The sequence below is a fragment of the Mustela putorius genome, unplaced genomic scaffold (genome assembly GCF_011764305.1).
Source record: "Mustela putorius furo isolate JIRA1106 unplaced genomic scaffold, ASM1176430v1.1 tig00000421_pilon_pilon_pilon, whole genome shotgun sequence".
Classification (NCBI taxonomy): domain Eukaryota; kingdom Metazoa; phylum Chordata; class Mammalia; order Carnivora; family Mustelidae; genus Mustela; species Mustela putorius.
Genome location: NW_025421375.1, coordinates 1,827,511 through 1,848,006, shown reverse-complemented (window position 1 = coordinate 1,848,006; position 20,496 = coordinate 1,827,511). Strand labels below are relative to the sequence as shown.

Genomic DNA, 20,496 nt, shown 5'->3' with positions numbered 1-20,496 from the left:
ACCAGGCTCCCTTAGTCAGTTCTCTATTTTTCTTACCACCCAGAGACTGAAGCATTTGGCATACGTGGGATTCTAGTATTTTGGAGCTGGAAGGGAAGCTCTCCCACCCTGGTTTTATCTGTAGGCTGGATAAAGGTTTGGGATTTAGCAATAGTCTTTGCTAGCTCAGCTTGTGAAAATCACATTCTTTATCAACTCCCCAGATGGTTTAGATCATTAAAAACACAACAAAACAAAACAAAAGCCCTTCAGAGTGTACACTGTGAAGATATTCTCTAATTTCCAAGAAAAATAAATATATGTCGAATTTCTCACAGATTTCTCACACTTTCTCAGTATACAGCCTGAATTGCTGTGCTGAATGGGGAACTTAAAGCCATCGTTTTTGAAACTGCAAAGCCTTGTGCTGAATACTTAACTTCCAGCAGCCCCTTTGCCTTTCTAGCTTGTCCGTCAGCCCAACTCTAAGTCAGTATTTATCTATTGGGGCTTAGCTGGAACTGAAAAGTGGATGTCTTTATTCCATGAATTTGGGGCAACTGGCTCTCAGGAAGCAACAAAAACAAAAAGGCTGTTTCGAGTCAAAGAGACCTCAAGAAACGATCCCACCATCTGCTGAGGAGAAAGGAATGAGCCTGTGGGCCCGCAGCTCTTTATTGAATAGAAGAAATAGTATTGTCGTCTAAATTTTCTGCAACGCCCTTTGGATCAAAATATGATAATCGCAGCAAATAGATGCAGCATAAAGATGCGGCCACACTTAATGGAGACTCAAAGGGCCAGACCACTGCTTGGCTTGGAACGTGTACCGTCATTTGGAAGCAAAACTGGGGGGCTGAGGGGATTGGGGTCAGAGGGAGAAAGGGAGACCTTACATTCAGCCGGCACGCACCCGTGGATAAATGGCTGGCAGTTGCCGAGCTGCGTTGCAGGGGAGCTTTTAGCGGTTTGCCACTGCCAGCTGATGTCTCTGTGAACATCAGTGCCAAGAAGCCAAAAATGAAAGCAGGTGCAGGGGCAGAGGAACCGAGTGTTAGGGGGGGGGGGGCGGGAAGGGGGTTTTTCAGCAACAGAACTTCTGTTGTTAAAAATTGGTGGCCTTCATTAAAACCTAAACAATGCCTCACTTTAACTCTGCCTAACATTTTTAGTCCACTAGAATCCTGCACACACACACTTAAGACCAGCCTCTTACATTTATGCGCCGGACTAAGAGACTGTGTTTTGTTTGTCCCTCTCCAAAGCTGTGGATTGTCTGCAAGACTGCTGAACTCTGATTAGAGCAGCTTTCCTTCTGAAGCCAGGAGCATCTGCTTCTGCAAGTGCCCCTCTCCTCTCCTCCCTCTCCAAGTGCCCCCTCTTCAGAAAACCCCACTTCTGCAGAGCCAGGGCCTGGGAACTGGGAATATTCCTGAACTCGGCATGTCTTTGCCGAGACTCGGTGCCAGTTCAACTCTCTGAAATGCTGCTTTCCGATGAGAAAACAGACGGGACTCAGTGCCACCCGCAATTCACGTTCCCTCAAAAGCTCTATGATCCTTCAACATCGCTCCCCAAGCCCACCCCAAGTCACAGCTGAGAAAAACAATAGAGGCATCCGAAAGAAAAAAGGAAAAAGGTAAGGGGTTCAGGACCAACAGAGGAAAAGAACTAAGGCTTGCCACAGGGCACGGTAAAAATGGAGACTAAAACAGAAAGATACCGGCCCCCTCCGCTGCCCCGCATGGCTGAGCCGTTCTCAGCATGGACTTCGTCAGTGACTGTCCTCCCACACTGCAGAATGTGAAAGTCATCTTTCAGGGAGATAGGACAAAAATACAGATCACACACAGCCTTCTCACAACTGTGATAGAGGGAGAGCAAACCCTGACAAGAGGAAACAGCAGGCAATCTGTGCTTGGTTGAAAATACGCTGTGGTTTGTTTTTTTTTCACCCCCTAATGGACATTACTGCAAAGGGAGAAATATAAAGTATGTTGGTTTGTTTTTACAGGCTTTAGAAAAATAGAAATAGCAAGTTCATCTATACGCCAGATGCTCTACCCAAACTAGACAGAGCTCAATCTATTAAAACTATGATGCTACGACACTGGGGTCACCAATTTTAATTATCATTTAAGACAGACAAGTATTGTGATTGTGGGGAAATGGTAGCGAAAATTAGGTGTGTTCCATGACCTTAGACTCGGGGAGTTTATATTCAATCTCCGTTGCTTCTACCACCAAGAGCTACTGTCTTGTCCACGGCAGGTTTGCTTATTATCAGCTTTTAAAACCCAGAAATAAGTTTAACAACTCAAATCAGAAACATAAACGGGGTCATATGCCAAAGGGTCAGTGGGTGAAAAGGAACTTAGTTCATAAAGCAAGTCGAGTCTGGGCTTTAATCTGAACGAGCTATTAAGTTGGGACAACATGAAACTGCAAAGTTTCGAGAAGTTTGAGAGAAGTGAAATTCTCTAATAGGAAGAAAAAACAAAAAACAGAAAATTGGCCAAGGGTAGGCAGCGGCATTCCAAGAAAAGACGCAGAGATAGCTAATAACGTAAAACAAGTTTCAAGCTCAGGACTAAAAAAAGCAACATTTCAAAGAAAAAGCGTGTTCAACTACAAAATGTACAGATGAAAAAATATATATTCTCAATATTACTGAGGATGGGAGTGGGATGAGCTCAAATCTTGAAGGGAAATTGAAAAATGTGTATCAAAACCTTTTTCACTTACAGAAATTGATCTCAGATGTTGAGAGATGTAATATATTTATGGATGGAAGAGTTTGTTGTGGCAATATTTAAATATTTAAAAATAGAAATACGCTAATTTTCAAACTATAGGTGATTTACTAAGAAAATTATGGTATATCCATATATTGGGTTTTCAAAAAAAAAAAATTCTCTTGACATGGGAAACTCCTTGCTTATATTTGCTTAGTGAGAACGACAAAAAAGAGGCTGTAAAATAGCATAATTAATAGTGAGGCAGCTATTACAAAATGTTAACAGTAGTTATTCGGAATTTCGGGATCATAGGTGATTTGTTTCTCTTAATTTTTCCCCATATTCCTTATGGTTTTCAAAAATTGTAAAATAAAACTTTACGTATTTTGAACTTTGTTTTGAAGAGTATTCTGTATACAGAAAAGTGCCCGAATAAAAATGTAGCTTAATGAATTTTAAGAAATAGAAGATATCCATGTCACCAACACTCTCCTCAAGAAACCGAACATGACGAGCCCTGGTTCTCTCTCACAAGGACGCACTCTACCCAGTCTGTAATACCATGGATGAGGTTTGGCTTTTGTGTATTTTAAATAAAGGAAGTATGCAGTATTTGAGCATTTCTGTCCAGATTTTGTCATTTAACATTGAAAAGATGCTGTTTTAGCTAGGAGGTGTGACTAGGAAGTTAAGACCATTCCTGCAGGGCAATTTGCTGAATCAGAGCTTTTTTGGTGCCTCCAGGCCCTCATGCCTTTCCACCTCCCCAGTGCATGCTCTGAATCTAGCATTGGGCCTAAACCTGTCAAGATCTCTCAATGGAAAATGTTCTTTCCCTTCTGGAACTCTTCTACCATATGTATCTTCTTTAAGGAATTTCGTCAGGGCCATATTATTTATTGTTGCACCAAACTTTTAATTATCTTCTCCATTTTTAAAAAAAATTTATTTGACAGAGATCACAAGTAGGCAGAGAGGCAGACAGAGAGAGAGAGAGAGAGAGAGAGAAGCAGGCTCCCCGCTGAGCAGAGAGCCTGATGTGGGGCTCGATCCCAGGACCCTGGGATCATGACCTGAGCTGAAGGCAGAGACTTTAACCCACTGAGCCACGTAGGCATCCCTCCATGTTTATTTTCTTATGACTTTTTCATGCTTAACTACCAGTCATTGGATGCCTACTATATGCTCCAGCTACACTATACACATAATAAAATATCATCCCCATATTATAGAGAAGGTAAGTGATTTCCCACTTGGCTAGAAGTGATAAAACCTGTCTCTACCCATATCCTTGGTTGTTGTAACAGATAGTCTCCCCAATGCACCCTATTCTCTCATCTGCTCATATTTTATCCCCTCACTAGATTAGAAGGTCCTGGAGAATAATAATAATAGTAGTAGTAGTAATAACGACAACATGTATTTATCTCTCTTTGGATTTTTCCTCCTATACTAGTGCTTGGCATGTAGTTAGCATAATGTTTGGTTCCTGAGCGTAATAAGCATGAAGATTTTTTATTGGACTTTTCTAGCACCATGACACTCTTTATAAAAATATTTTTGTTTGATGAAACTGTCATAATTATTTATAGTGTTAAGCATAAAGATGAGATTCTGATTCTAATCATTCTGTGGAGAAAATGGGCTTGATAACTGACACAGCCAACAAATGTATTTGGAAAAGTGGACAAGAGGGGACTCTGGGTGGTTCAGTTGGTTAAGCGTCCAACTCTTGATTCCAGCTCAGGTCATGATCTCAGGTTCGTGAGATTGAGCCCTGTGTCAGGTTCCACGCTAGGTGTGGAGCCTGCTTGGACTCTGCACCTCCTCATCTTCTAAAAATAATGAATAAAAGAAGAAAAATGGACAAGGTAAACTAGATGCGGTGGTAAAACTAATATATCTGACATGAAGAATGGATCCTCTTTTATTATTTTTATTTATTTACTTTCTTGGGCCCTGTTTTAAATATCATCCTACATATGACAAAATTATTTTATGCAATACTTATGAAATGAATTAAAATACTGGTCAGAACATACCTACAGGAAGACAAAGAAAAAGAAAATAAATATTTTAGTATAAAATAAAAAGTAATAATTTTAATCTTTTTCATAACATTAACAAACATTTTAGAAAAAGTTACAAAAGCTTATAGTTATATATGGGTCTATTGTAGGAATGAATAATAATATTACAGTTTTTTCATTAAACTTTATTTTTTTTTAAGATTTTATTTATTTATTTGACACAGAGTGGGAGAGACCACAAGAGATCAAAGAGACTGGGAAATTGGCAGGCAGAAGGAGAAGGAGGAATAGGCTCCCTGAGGATGCTCATGTAAAGCTTGTATACAGGGGTGCCTGGGTGGCTCAGTCCTTTAAGTGTCCTATTTTTGGTTTTGGCTCAGGTCATGATCTCAGGGTCATGAGATCAAGCCCTGTGCTCAGTGGTGGGAGTCTGCTCTAGATTCTTTCTCTCTGCCTGCCTCGGCCCCTCCGCTCTGTGCTCTCTCTCTCTAAAATGAATAAATAATTTTTTTTAAAGCCTATGGACATTATTAAAACTCAACAATTGCCTCTAAAATCCCTATGTTGAACTCTTAACCCTCATCACCTCAGGATAGGACTGTACTTGGGTCTTTAAAGAGATAATTAAATTACATTAAAATGAGATTAGCAGTGTGAACCCTCATCCGATATGACTGAGGTCCTTATAAGAGGAGACAGACTGAGGGGTTCCTGGGTGGCTCAGTGGGTTAAAGCCTCTGCCTTCAGCTCAGGTCAGGATCTCAGGGTTTTGGGATTGAGCCCCGCATCGGCTCTCTGCTTGCCAGGGGGCCTGCCTCCCCACCTCTGTCTGCCTGCCTTTCTGCCTCCTTGTGATTTCTGTCAAATAAATAAATAAAATCTTAAAAAAAAAAAAAAAAAGAGGAGACAGACTGAGATGGTAGACCATGAGAACACATGTATGTTTGAATATATGGGGGCAGGCCTAGAAATGATTGGGAAAATGTTCGCCACACTCTAATGGGCAGTAATCACTCACAAGTGGTGGAGGGTAGAGATTTCTACTTTTTAGATTCATGCCTTTTCATATTGTTGGGATAATTTTTATGACAAGCATGCATGGATTATATAATTTCAAAAGGTAATAAGTAAAATGGTGTCAATAAATGGGAGTTTTTATATAATAGAACATGAGCTCATTTTTAAATCATAGTTGGAAGACCTGAGTATATAAGACATGTGAGAATCCTATATGGTTTTACAAGGGAGAGATAGAAACAGTGTGTGGACATTGTATGGAGACAAATTTTAGAAAAGTATAAGACAGGTTCTTTGCCACCCAATGATCTAATAGACTAGCAGCATTGTTTATATAGGAAAAAAAAATTGAAATCCACCTAAGTGCCTTACAACAGAGAACTGAGTAAGTAAAATGTGATATATGTATACAATCAAATAAAATACAACTGTGATAATGAGTGATCTAGATCTGGCTTTATCCACAGTGCTAAACCCCACAAATATATTGCTGAGCAATACAAGCAAGTTGCGAAAGTATACACATATGATACCATTTATGAGCAGTTAAGAAACATGTAACCCAATACTCTGCACTTCAGTTTATGGATATGCATTTATTTAGCACAATTTCTAAGCAATGCATAGGAATGGTGAACACCAAATCTGGGAGAGAGGTCAGCAGAAAAAAGGAGTATTAGAAAAAGATAGCTAATATAATCCAAGTCTTAGGATTATATTAGCTATGCTTTGTTTCTTATGCTAGATGGTAGGTACATAGGTACCACAATTCTTTATGCCTTTACGAGTGATGTACTTCTAGTAAGAATCATAATAATAATACAATATTAATAGTCACTTAGCACTGACTCTGGGCCAGCCAATATGCTAAAGATTTAGTGTCTATCAGATTATTGCTTCCTCACAAAAACCCTCTCAGATGGACACTGTTATTAGCCTAATTTTACAAAGAAGCCGACCAGTCAAAGCCCAAGGAAGCTCGGTGACAAGTCTGAGATCACATCTAGTAAGTCAGGAGCAGAGCTGAGAGTTGAGGCCAAGCAGCCGTCTGTGTGGTTGTCTCCTAACTACTAGTAGACATACATACAAAAAGGGTTTTCTTGTGAGGTAATGTCTTGTCTTGTCTTTTTTTTTTTTTTTTTAATGTAATGAGTTACCTGGTGAAATAATGAGGTCCTCCGCCTTGCAAATGTAAACAGAGGACTAAGTGTAAAGTTGCTTGGGCAACATTACAGTGCGGTTTGTGGGAGGTTGGGCTTTGTAAACCGAACTTTCCTTCCAGCACAAAGTCTCTGACTTTGTAATGTCAGGAAGTTTCTTTGGAGGAAAACACACGAGCTCTACTTTAGGCATGTGGAGTTGGAGGTAAAAATGTGGCTAGCAAATAGAGATGATGGAATTCAGTTTGTGTTACAGCTAGGAATTTGTTAGCCTAATAGTCCTAATACAGAGATGGATGGGATTATCCAAGAAATATGGAGAAAGGAAAAAATGAAAGGCCCACACCTGGAACAGGAGACTATTTCTCTCTCTCTCTCTCTCCACATGCACACGGACACCTCACATACCGCACGCACACTCACTTGCACACATGCATTTTGTTCTTGAAGTTCATATAAACAGTTCTAGTTCTCCTTTTCATATGTGGGGACACGATTCTCAAATATGTGTCAGGAAATGAAGACATTACTCTTTTGAAGTAGGTGCTGAACACAGTCGCTTTTCAATCCAGCATACCTATCCACCCCCTCCATTCCATCTGAATTAAAATCCGAAGAATTTTTTTGAAGACGTACACACATATACACATGCACCCATGCACGTACACACATCTTGACCACTTTTCCTTTTTGTTTTTACGACTTTTCCTTATAATTATATCTGTACTCTTAATGAAGTAACTAGATCCCAATAGCAAATACTCCGTTTCAGCGTCTATACTTGTCAATTAAGAGAAACTATAGTCCACACACAAACACACACACACGTGTGTGTGTATGTCTCTCTCTATATATTTATATTTACATTTATATTTATATGTACATATACTTTTGGATTTTTTTTTTTTTTGCCTAATAAAACATTTTTGTTCAAAAAAAAAAGAGAGAAACTATAGTCAACACCATAATAATTTTTAGAACTAAGGGCCCCTTGAACATTTTATAAAAGCATGCTCTTTTTACTAAACTTTAAGACAATTTCATTTTACATGGTGAAACTCATTTTAAGGAAATAGAGCAGTGTGCTTTTAGAACGCTCACTTTTATATATTCACAGATTAGCCCACTAGATACAAAGAAGAATTTTTTGTTTTTTCTTGAGCTCAAGCAGGTCAGATCAGCCCATGTGCAAATGGATTATTTCTCAATGAATGGATTGCAACAATTGTCTTAAAGGATGAATTTCATCGTATGTGAGAGAAAGTTTTATTTTCATCCAATCCTGGTGGGATTTTGTTTTAGTTCCTCTTTAGTAAGGACGTAGCTGTTCTGTCTTCTCTGGGGTATTGCAGAAGTGGGGTGATTGAAAATGGGAGCAGATAGAGAAAGAAAGGGAGAGGCAGAAGGGAAGCTAGTATTTATTGACTCTACTAGGTACTTTTCACCATACAAAGCTATATGTATTTGATACTCACAATGATTTTTTCCTATTATTATGACACCATTTTTTAGATTGTACAACTGAGTCAGAGACGTTAAGTAAATTTCCTCAAAGCCTTAGAGGACACAGACTCAGGTAACGTCTTGGCTTCCAAGTCCACACTCTTGTTTATATCACTATGTACAAATAAAGATTATTCGAAAGCATTTATCCTGCAGAAGTATCATCTGTGCTTCCACACCTTACTTAGTATCTGCAGTCAAATCAGAACTGTTCTCCAGCTATGAGAACATATTTTAATACTTGCTTCATACCTGATCGGAAAGGAGGACTGTTTGCCCTCAGTTTCTACCAGTTCTTTTTGCATACGTTTCTTTTGGTAATGCTTAACATAATACTTGGAGTCGCTGTACTTTACATTTCCAAAATGTAAATTTATTTTATTCCTTGGTAAATAAGGATCCTCATTTGGTTTTACGTAAGTCGTTTTCTGTTTGTGCCAAATATCTTCCATTCTTTTCAACTTTCCCTGATTATTGGTTTGTAAGCATTTTATGAAAAGTTTTATTTTTAGTGGTAAGCTTCTTTAAATGAGGACCCAAAATCAATTGGAGACTGGGTCTTATTTCCTGCTGTACCTCTTTACCTCCAGCAGCACCTAGCATGGACTAGATAATCAATAAATTATCACTCCATTCTGCCACCCCTCAGCACACTTCCATTCTTGGTTTTTCCACTGGCAACCAGTAATGAGAAAAGACACACATGAAATAATACGAGTTTGATAACACACAAAAGATATAATCAATTTTGTTAGCTAGCATCTGCTGTGTTGACCTTCCTATGTATATTATTATATTTAATTTCTGCAACATTTCTGTGAAGTTGGTATTGTTATTACGATCATTTATAATGGTCACTTAACAACTGAAAAAAACATGGCTTGAGAGAGCAGCAAGAATTTTCCTTTTTTTTTTTTTTTTTTTTTTAATTAATAGGCTCCATGCCTGGTGTGGAGCCTAATGTGAGACTTGAATTCAAGACCCTGAGATCAAGACGTGAGCAGAGATCAAGACCTGAGCTGAAGTCAGCCACTTAACCAACTGAGACACCCGGTTGCCCCAGCATGAATTTTTGATTCGAATGCTTCCTTTTAAGGAAATTAGGTAACTGGTATGTTAATGAAGCCATAGGTAGTGAACAGGAGTGTGGGGAAGGAAACAACAGAAAAGCAAAAGAAGAGCCAGATAAACCCCCATTAGAATAAATGCTAGAACCCTAGTTCTTTTAGCATCTTCTGTTCTCTAGTCTAATTTGGTGGAAGGTTGAGAAGGGCAGAAATTCAGGTTGGGATGGGCCTGGAGGTAATCACAAACTTTCATTGCTGTATTCATTAACCTGGTTAACAACCAATCTCTCCTCATCACAATAATGGCACCATTGCTGCACTCTTGCCTTGGCAGCCCCTCTCGTCTCGGTGGTTGATGCCACTCACTTGATGTCTTTGGTTCCAAGCAGTAATAATGCCTTCTGCCAGGTGGCTGCACGTAGCACTGCCAGCTTTCGGCCTGTCCTTTTAAATGTTGCCTCACCCACTTGATGTTCATTCAATAAAGAAAATAAATGTTGGGCATGCTACCATTAGAACTATCTCTGGTTACTGTGTCTGGTAGAGGCGTATACCTCCTGCACTAAATGGGGCAAGACTGCTTCACAGCAAAATTACAAATATCTGCTCTGGGATGGATATTCCATCAGTCTTGTATGTCAGTTGGGATTGGGGTTGATTCACTATTTCTCCTGTTTTCCAGGAGTACGGGAGGTCTGTTAACTTAGGGTGCAAGAGCTATGCCTTCTCCCCACATGTCATGTCTCAGACATGGTGCTGTGTGCTGTGTTTCTCCCTTTACTCCTCAAAATCATTTCAGCCAGGAGACTTGTAGTCCATGAAAAAACTGACATGCCCTGCTCACTGGGAATACTAAAGTTGAGTCAAATGCAGTGGTAGGTAGAGAAAAAGGAGGTTTTGCCCACCTCCTCCTTTTCCTTGCTCTCTGGCCAGCCCATGCTTGAGAACTAGCTCTGGTCCAGACAGCACCTAACACTAGAGCAAAGGAGAGATGGGTGGGAAAGACCTGAGGCATCCACAAGGTCTGCAGAAGTGAATGCAAAAGACAGGGTGTCTGGGTGGCTCAGTCTGTTAAACATCTGCCTTGGGCTCGGGTCATGATTTCAGGGTCCTGGGGTCGAGCCTCAAGTAAGTCTCCCTACTCAGTGGGGACCCTGCTTCACCCTCTCCCCCTGCCCTGCCCCATACATGCACATGTGTGAGTGCTCTCTCTCTATCTCAAATAAATCAATCTTAAAAAAAAAAAATGAGTGCAAAAGAATGGGCAAACAATTACAAAAGGGACATCAAACAAAGAAAAGAAGGACCTGCTCTTTGTGGTTTGACTTTTTCCCTTAGCACAGAGTATTTGCATGCAGAATCATAGTCAAATCACACATTCCCACCAAGACTTTAAATTGGAGCAATTCCATGGCTCTTCCAATGTCATGGTGCCTTGGATAGAACATCAGCCACCCTAAATGCTAACTAGCCCAATGGCTAGTTTCCAGCAAAGCCTACCCAGTGTCTGTAAACGGCAAATCAAATGTCAAGGGTCTCAAAGAATTTAAAGTGAAAGAGATTAGCCTTACTCATCTGGGGTGTAACTGTCAATGTAGAGATAAAAACTACTGTTGAATTACCAACTTGCTTAATATTGCTTATGAAAAATACGATTTAGAGCAAGATTGGAAGAAATTCAAATAGCTAGCTACACACAACATACACTCGCTATAAATGAAGTATTGCCATTTACTCTTGCTGAATCTACTCCCCAAGGTAGTTTCACTTTTCACACCTAGAGAGACCCCAGCAGGATCACCTTCCTCGCGTAAGGATTGTCCGATGTTCACAGGGCAGTGCTTCAAGCCCAAGGCAGCAGAGCTATTTCAGCCTGTTCTCTGTGCTTAGGGTCCAAGAAGCCTTTAATTAACTACTTACTCTAATTACTCTAAATAGAAACTTATCTGTTCCTGTGTCCTCTAGACCAAAGGACTCAAAGTCCTCGTATCACAGACGTCCAGAGAACCTTCTCTTTAAGACCGTGTGACTTCTGTGGCTAGAACAGAAAAACAAGGAAAGCAAAAAAAGCCACGAGTCTGGCTCAGGCCTCAGCCCATCATCAGTGCTCCATTTATGCTGAAATAATTTGTTCAACAATCAAAACCAGACTCTGCTCTTTATGATTCGAATTAGGTCAACTTTCTTTTTTTTCTCTCTCTCTTTCTTTAAAGGGTCAAAAACCCTTTTAAAAGCCAATTTGAACCGGGCAAGGGAAGGTTTTTAAAACAATTGCAGTGACTTCTTCAGACTGGTGGATGCTACATCACATGTAAGAAAATTACAAAAAGTTCTGAGAGAGCTGGAAGAAAGTGGAGAGGAGTGTGGTAAAACAAATAAATACATACATACATAAACCAATAAACCAAAGAAGACAACTGTCATCTGCCTGGGGCAGTTCTGTGTCCTCTGCCTCCTGGATGTCGTTTCTATGCACAGGACAGCGGAGCAGTGTCCTGCCTTTGGGGACAAGCTGGTAGGAAATAATATGTCCTTGTATTCAGAAATATGAAAAATATATAAAATTAGATATATTTTGTGGAGTATTTGGAGTATGATTTAAAACATGTAAGCATCAAGAAGTCTAAAACGTGAATAAGATTAACCTCTTATTAATCTTGTAAGACATGTAAAATGTACTACTAATTATAATATGTGTCTCATGAGGTGCCTGGGTGGCTCAGTCAGTTAAGTGTTTTGCCTTCGGCTCTGGTCATTCTCCCAGGGTCCTGGAATCGAGTCCCGCATTGGGCTCCCTGTTCCGTGGGGAGCCTGCTTCTCTCTCTGCCTACTGCTTCCCTGGCTTGTGCTCTCTCTCTTCTCTCTTTCTCTGACAAATAAATAAAATAAAATAAAATAAATAATAATATAAATTCACCCATTTGCTGTAAACTGAACTGATGAGAAGAAACAGTGATGGGTTAGCAAAAGTACGTTTCAAAATCATCAATCCAGGCAGGGCTTATGAAGTGAAATTCTAGGTGATGGGCCTTAGGTTATCAGTCTTTTTTGATTTTGTACCTTTTTAACACCATCCAAAAATATGAATCTGCTGTTGAAATTCTATGAAAGGGAGAGAGAAGAGAAATAGCCCTTCTCTTGCCATCTCCTACCCAAAGCACTCACAACCTGCACAAAATAGATCAGGACTACACCACGCACCTTGTCGAGTGTGCCCCCTCTTTGGTTTACATTTTGCTTCTAATCCCTTTGCAGAGGATGAATATTTAGCAAGAGCGTGTTGTTTTTATAGTTCTTTTTCCACTTCTGTCTCTGACTTTACACAAACGATACCAAAATGAAGATGAGAATAGGAAAAGTCAAGCGTGTATTCAATTTGGAACAACAAGGTTTGGCTTTTTAAAAAATGCTCTTTTATGTGTTTGGGATGATGTTGGTAAGCTACAGGAAGAATTTTGCCTGTTGAGGAGAAACAAGGAAAATAGATGAAAATTAATTATTCATGCAGTCGTATTTATCATCTACCTTGTGCAGACTTTTAGAAAAACTGGAGTAATGGAGCCATAGTCTTTTATACATGAAAGTGTGCCTACGTTTTCTAGTTCTTGGGTTTTTAATTTCATGTCACCCTCGGTTAATTATTATAATTTGTATGGCAGATAGGCTCATTAAATCATCTTTCTCGATGTAATGCCGATTCTTTCTTAAAAGCTAAATAAATCTCCAAACTCCCACATTCCTCTCTAAAGCAATAAAAAGAAAGGTGGCTCTTTCCGTAGGACAAACATGTCTGAACACTTCTCCAGTGATGATCTGCCTGTGTCCTCCGCTGGGGAGAAAGCATTCTGGTCCCCCATTTGTTGGGAAAGACCATCAGCTTTTTTCATATCATGGCACACTCCAAATCCTGGCTGCTCTTCACACCAACACACAATTTGTCCGCACTGATTTTGATCACATATGATAATACCAGTACTGCATTTTTACTCTGCGAGCTCCTTTGACCGTACACTTTAAAGATCTATACCTTAACTTCTAATAACTAAGCCCTGTTATTTTCAGTGATGTTGTGGTTGTTAAAACTTTTAAACTATCTCTTGTCACTGATGTTGCTTTCCCAGAGATAAAGACGCCAAGCCAATGTTTTGCCTGTAAAGCTTCCACTTAAAAATAAGTCTGGGGGTGCCTGGATGGCTTGGTTAAGGGCCTAACTCTTGATTTCAGCTCCTGTCATGGTCTCAGGGTTGTGGGATTGAGTTCCCCCACCCAGCTCTGCCCTAGACATGGAACCTGCTTAAGATTCTTTTTCTCCCTCCCCTTCTGCCCCTTCCCTCTTTCTCTCTCTCTCTCCCCCACCTCCATCCCCCAAATAAATAAATAAATAACAGGTCTGAAGAAATTTTAAATAACTCTTCCTTTCTCTGTTCAAGTTAACAGGTGATTTGTTATCGCTAAAAAGGCTTCCTCCAAAGAATATCAGTAAAAAAAAAAATGAAATATATTGGCTGTGGTATTGATTGATAAATAGGTAAGCTACAATTACATTTAAAAAAAAGGAAAACAAGGAGGGTTTGTAGGTGTGGAAGGGGATACCGTATAAGCAAACAGAAAACCTGCTCAGAATGTGGGAGAATACAAACAGGATGTATAAATCGCAAAGCAACACCAGAGTTTTCTGCTAGCCAAGAGACATAGAATTCAAATTCTCTTTTCATCTGGTAAGACACCAAAAGGACATAAATAATGGTATTCAGAATTATTATTTAATGCAAGAGAGAGCCGACGTCCAAGTCAGAAGGTTAGGTAACTCTTTGCTAAATGTAAACAACTGCCTTAGGCTGGCTTGCACACAAATACAGAACATTTTTATTTCAGTTCCACAATTATAAACTGAAATTCTCTTGAACACTCCCCTCAGGATGTTCCTCCAATTCCTAGTTACTTTTAACAGGATAAATGTATGTTCTAAAATAGGGTAATGGATAAAAAGAAATAATAGTGAAATATCTAAAAATCACAGACTATACTCGATTATCTCTTTAGCTTCTACACACTTTTCTGTATTATCAATTTCCTGGCTTCGTCATTGTCAGAATCACAAATCATCCTTCAAGATTTCAATTCATTTAATTTCAGGCATGTCAGAAAGTAGAAATATTGTGCAAAAATAAAATATAATTGAAAGCATTTTTCAATGTAATACTGTATGAGCACCCTGGGTCCCTGTTTCCTCATCTTTAAAAGGAGCAGGGAAAGAATATAACCTAATGTCCTTTCCAGGTGAGAAATTCTGTAATGCATGCTTTTACATGTCTGTACTCAACATGAGAGAAAATATGAAGGTAGTCACACGTAGCTACTTTCAGAAACGACTTTAAAATGGAGTCCCAGGAAGTTGAGTATGGACGATAACCAAACCTTCAAGTCCTCTGCCAAAGCTTGTGGACTAGGTGAGAATTTAGTGGTAACAATTAGTTCTTCTGACCATGGAATAATAATGACAGTGCAAGACCGCAAGGGGTTGATATCTATTAACTCTCTCCTATGAACCAGGCACCATGGGGGAATCAGATTGTACAAAGGTGAGCTCATAGCGCAGTGAAGGAGATAAAGGAGTGAACACAGACCTCAGTGCGGTTCTATCAACACTGTGACAAACACTGTGATAGAGATAAGTGCAGAATGCAATGGAGTAATATGGAAGGAAACCTGCCAGCTGAGAAGGATCCATGGAGGAGAATGCATACTGACAGAATCTCAATGTAGGTGACACTAGGTGAAAAGTAGTTTACACTCTAAAGGTAAAACTCTACATTTATTGGAGAAAATTGCACCTTCTCCATCTTTGAAGTCATCTCCGATCCCTCTGGCCCTTTAGTTTTCCATATGAATTTCAATGTCAGTATCAGTGTCCTATGAAAACACTCTCAGAATAAGGAAAATGAATTTATCTTGAACATGATGTCTTTCTATTCATAAAAACAGTGTATCTATTATTTAATTTTGTTTTAGATCCTCCCGCAACATTTTAAATTTTCCATACAGAAGGACTTGTACATATTTTACTCATTACTCTTCTGAGTGGAATATTTAACTACATTAGAAATGATATATTTTAGGGGCACCTGGTAGCTCAGTGGGTTGGGCCTCTCCCCTTGGCTCAGGTCATGATCTCAGGGTCCTGGGATCGAGCCTCCCATCGGGCTCTTTGCTCGGCAGGGAGCCTGCTGCCCTCTCTCTCTCTGCCTGCCTCTCTGCCTACTTGGGATCTCTCTCTCATTCTATCAAATAAATAAGTAAAATCTTTAAAGAAAAGAAATGATATATTTTAAATGATTAATGTTCTATTAAATCTTATTTATCTTTTATATTAATCCTATATCCAGGAACTATGAAGAATTTCTTATTAGGTCTAATAGTTTTTTAGTAGACTTGGATTTTCTATGAAAATAATCCTATGACCTTTAGATAGTGATGCTTTGGCTTATTATTCCCTTTTAATTTGTGGATATTTACTTGTTTTGATTTTTCTTTCCCTGATTTGTCCAAGACTTTTGAAACAATGTTGAATACAAATAATTATGCTGGGCATAACTGTCTAACTTACTTAAAAGAGAATGCCACAATTTTTTAAAAGTTTATTTATTTATTTGAGAGAGCGAGAACATGAGCAGGGCGAGGGGCAGAGGAACAAGCAGATTCCCCGCAGACAGGAAGTCCCATGCGGGACTCAGTCGGAGGATCCTGAGATCACGACCTGAGCTGAAAGCAGCCGTCTAAACTACTGAGCCACCCAGGTGCCCTCACAAAATTTTTTTTTCGTCAAGAATGATATCTGCAGTAATTTTATTTTTGCTACATTATGAATGGGTGTCAAATTTTGACCAGACTATTTCCTTCCTTATTTTTTTATTATAAAGTATGCCTATGTACACAAATATGTAGTTTTTAAAAGAATAATTAAACAAACACCCTTGTCAATACTACCCAGGTTAAAGAATAGAACAATGACAGTATTTTTAAAGCCCCTGAATCTTCCTCTTCAATCATATTATCTTCACAACCCAAAAGAAAAGCACTAGCATGGCATTTGTGGTAATTATTGACTTGATTTTCTTTATGTATGTATCATATATATGTATCCTAAACAATAGAGTGTTGAATTCTTTTTTCTTTTTTTTTTAATATTTTATTTATTTATTTGAGAGAGAGAGAGCTTGAGAGGGGAGAAGGTCAGAGGGAGAAGCAGACTCCTCATGGAGCTGGAAGCCCAATGTGAGACTTGATCATGAGACTCCAGGATCATGACCTGAGCCAAAGGCAGTCACTTAACCAACTGAGCCATCCAGGTGCCCTAGAGTGTTGAATTCTGCTTGTTGCAAAGCTTCATACAAATAGAATCACACAAACAGTACTCTTGGTAATTTTTTTTTTCTCAGTATTACAATTTTGAGATTCAGGCATGTTGCTATGCAAGGCTATCATTATTCACTTTCACTTTTGTAGGATATTCTGTTGTATGTATTATAATTTATTTAAACATTCTACTGTTGATGGACACTCAAGTTGTTTCTAGTTTTCTGCTGTTACAAATAATGTTTCTGTATGCTCGCTTCAGCAGCACATTTACTACAATTGGAATGATAGATCAGCATGACCCCTGCTCAAGGATGACATGCATGTTCGAGAAGTGTTCCATATTTTTAGGATGAATACTTACCATTTACATTGATATGGATGGACAGCAGGGTATTATGCTGAGGAAAATAAGCCAATCAGAGAAAGACAGTTATCATGTGATTTCACTCATATGTGGAGTATAAGAAACAGTGCAGAAGATCATAGAGGAAGGGAGGGAAAACTGGATGGGAAGTCATCAGACAGGGAGAAAAAACATGAGAGATTCTTAATGCTCAGAAACAAAGTGAGGGTTGCAGGAGGGGAAGTGGGAGGGGGGTGGGGTAACTGGGTGACAGGCATTAAGGAGGGCACATGATGGGATGAGCACTGGGTGTTAGTTACATGCAACTGGTAAATTATTGAACACTACATCTGAAACTAAATATATACTCTATGTTGTTTAACTGAATTTAAATACTAAAATAATAATAATAATAAACAAAATAATAATACTTTTACGAATCTTGTGTTCTGATGCTCATTTGCAAGAATTCTTGCAGGTGTGAGTAGGACTAGATTGTTCAGTCTGAATTTTACTAAATAGGCCACACTGTTTTCAAGTGACTGTGCCAATGCTCAGCAATAAAGCACGAGCACTCAACACGGAGCCACATCTTCACCAAAGATTAGCCACGGCAATGGTTCACAGTTCTGCCCTACTAGTGGATACGTAAAGATGATACATTGTGGTTTTCATTTACTCTTCCCTGAGGTTGAGCAACTTTTCCCATGTTTATTGGATATTCATATTTTCTGTGAAATGCATATATAAGTGGTTTGCCCATTATTTTCCTGAGAGCTGGTATTTATATAAGTGTTCAGGACATGAGTATTTTGTTAGTTATATGTGCTGTGATACCTTATCCAAGTTTGTGTTTTTTATTTTAAGTATCCTTCCATTTTCATTCGGGAAAGAGTTCTTAATCTTGGTGTCATCAAAATTATCTATCCTTTTCTTTGATTTTTGCAGTTTTCTGACTTGCTTTAGAAAAATTTCCCAACCTCAAATTTGTAATGATATTCAGCATAATAGCAGATTTCATATTTTGTATTTGCTCAAAATTTTTAATCAACCTGCTGTCAATTTTATATCTGGTCTGAAGAGGGGCCTGAATTCATTTTTAGATATAATAGCCAACTGTCCTAACTTTTTTATGAAATGTCCATCTTTTCCCCAATAATCTACAATGCCCTCTGTCATATTAACAGTCTGTTTATGTTTGAGTCTATTTCTGGGAATTTCTATCTCCTCTGTTTCATTCATTTATTTGTCTCTGCCTGTGTGAGTAATATAGTTTATTAATTACTGTACCCTTGTAATAATTTTGATGAATGGGAAGGCAAGTCCCTAACATTTTCTACTTCTTCAGTTGTCTAGACAATTTTTGACCTTTTAATTTCATATAAACATTTTAGAAGCAATTTATTATGTTTCAAAAAATTAAAGATCTTGGGGCGCTTGGGTGGCTCAGTCAGTTAAACATCTGCTTTCAGCTCAGGTCATGGTCCCAGGGTTCTGAAATCGAGCCCCACACTGGGCTCTCTGTTCGTGGAAAGCCGGCTTCTCCCTCTCCTCCCCATTCCTGCTCGCTCTCTCTCTCACTATCTCTCTCTCCCAAATAAATAAAATCTTTTTAAAAAGGCAAAAACAAAAAATGAAAGATCAATAAAAGGAAAATATTATTGGTATTTTACTAGCCATAAAACTAATGTGGAAAAAGGTGACAATTTTTGCAGGATGAATTTTTCAATTCATTAATCAGTTATAGGTCTCTATTTTACATCATATTTATGTCACTCTACATGATTTCAAGACTTACTATAAAATTACAGAAATCAAAACAGTGCCGTATTGAAAAAAGGTAGATAAAAAGATCAATAGAATCCAAAATTAGCTATGGACAACTGATTTTGTCCAAATGGGCAAATGTAATTCAGCAGAGAAAGTGAAGTCTTCAAAAAAAAAAAAAAAAAAAAAGACATGCTGAAACCATTGGAATACTCTTATACAAAATATATATATATCTATAAACATTGGTCCATACCTCATATCTATGCAAAAATATTAACTAAAAATAAATGATAGGTGTTTGTCTAATACTTAAAGCTGTAAAATGTCTCAAAAAACAAGGAAATAATTCTTGCTATTTGGAGCTGATAATAATTTCTTAAACACAGAAACAAAAGCATGGTCTATAAGAAATGAATATATTTGATTAATATATTAAGAGACGGAAAAGCTAAACCTCAGGCTGGAAAGAAATATTATAAATCACATATCTGATTAAGAACTTATATCTAGACTATATAAAGAACCCCAACACTCAATAACAAGGAAAAGAAAACCTTAAGAAACAAGCAAAACATTTGAACAGATATTTGACCAAAATGGAAAATGAGCACATGAAAAGATTAGGGAAGTTAGTCATTAGGAAAATGAAAATTAGAGCCACAGTGAGATACCACTACACACCTACTTGAATGGATAAAATGTTTTAAAATACTTACCCTAACAATTGCTGACATGGATGCAGAGCAACTGGAACTTTCACACATTACTGGTGGGAATGCAACATGGCCCAGACACTTTAGGAAACAATTTGGCAGTTTCTTATAAAGTTAAAAATACATTTATCATACAACCCTGCAATCCCACTCCTAGCTATTTACTCAAGTGAACTGAAACCTTATGTTCACACAAAAACTTATATGTGAATGTTTATAGTGACTTTATTTGTAATTGCACAAAACTGGAAGCCATCCAAATGTTTGAACTAGGGACTGGTTAAACAAATTCTGGTACATCTATATAACAAAATACTACCAGAATAAAAAGAAATGAATAAGTAATACACAACAGTGTGGACAGATCTTAAACGCTTTATGTTAAGTGAAAGAAGTCAGTCTCAAAGTCTATATCCTATATTCCATTTATATGACATTGTGGAAAAAGCAAGATTATATGGACATAAAACAGATCAGTGATTTCCACAAGCTACTGGAAAAGAGTCGATTGTAAAGGGCTAAGGCCAATTGCATATTTAGGGAGGGAAGTGGGTGATGGAACTCTTTGCTATCTTGATTATGGTGGTGATTAGAAATTATATGTATTTGTTGAAACCCACAGACTAGTACCATAAAAAATTGTGAATTTTAATGTACGTGTTTTATAGCTTAATAAAATAATAAAAAGTATCCTCTTTCATCTGATTTTAATATAATTAAAATATTAGTTTGCTAGTATGTCTTTTTCTATCCATCTTTCTGTGACCTTATATTTAGAAGAGCACTTACTTTAAATAGGACATAATTTTTTTTCTAT

The 20,496-nt window shown here is 38.2% G+C and overlaps 1 pseudogene; it reads left to right on the top strand.

Moving 5' to 3' along the window:
• The first annotated feature begins 17,099 nt into the window (after window positions 1-17,099).
• Window positions 17,100-17,199, top strand: LOC123392014 (annotated as a pseudogene).
• Window positions 17,200-20,496: the final 3,297 nt, after the last annotated feature.